Here is a 754-nt window from a genome sequence, read left to right as displayed (position 1 = left end):
GTGACGTAGCTAGGATGCGTTGTATGTAGTAACATTAACAATAAGGATAACTAAGTAATACATATGACGCATGCAATTGCCAGTAAACAATTAGCGTCACACGAAGTAAAGTAATTACTGTTAGGCATGGCAAACCAAATAACTGTACAACTCGTATTAAAATATAACAAAGTTCAGTCATTTAGAAAATTTTCAGTATGTAATTCTTATCAGCAAAACCCTGTAACGATATTTTAATTGCGCCAAGGGTCATTGTTGTGGAAACGTGGGGAAAATCTACTGTACATAAAAAAACATGTGAGCGTATCAAAGCGACAACTACAAATAAAACACTGTCACAGGCGAGGGGCATCGCTGCGTGACGTGTCAATAGTCAAAAAGATTAGCGTATGAATGTACCAGAGGTCACTGCTGTATACGATGGAATTAGTTCACTCACTTCGTACATCGTTCTAACTTATTTTCATTTATCAAATAAGGAAGGAATAAAGCAAAACATAAACAACGAAACCTATCCCATTAATAACCAAATGAGACCAGTAGCAACATAATGAAATGCATAGAATTATTAATTGAAATCTTAGCAAGAATGTGTGGTGAGATGTTTAACGTTAATAGGATTAGCTAATGCTAGTGTAATAATTAAAATGATCCCGGCCGCATACAGCCGGGGGTCAAGTCTCGCCTGCACATGTCCACGAATGTACAAATTAGATTACATCTGTCTGCTGAGTCACAGTGCAGGCGGGCAGCC

General features: G+C 37.7%; 1 protein-coding gene across 1 annotated transcript in view; it reads right to left on the bottom strand.

The window, feature by feature from the left end:
* The window catches only part of LOC106107717 (rho GTPase-activating protein 26), an 18,531-nt gene that overhangs the window by 13,408 nt on the left and 4,369 nt on the right, over positions 1 to 754 (bottom strand). The window lies entirely within an intron of this gene.

Source organism: Papilio polytes, unplaced genomic scaffold (assembly GCF_000836215.1).
Source record: "Papilio polytes unplaced genomic scaffold, Ppol_1.0 DF821911.1, whole genome shotgun sequence".
Lineage (NCBI taxonomy): Eukaryota > Metazoa > Arthropoda > Insecta > Lepidoptera > Papilionidae > Papilio > Papilio polytes.
The sequence above is the reverse complement of the archived record's forward strand: the minus strand, read 5'-3'. Positions and strand labels throughout refer to the sequence as shown.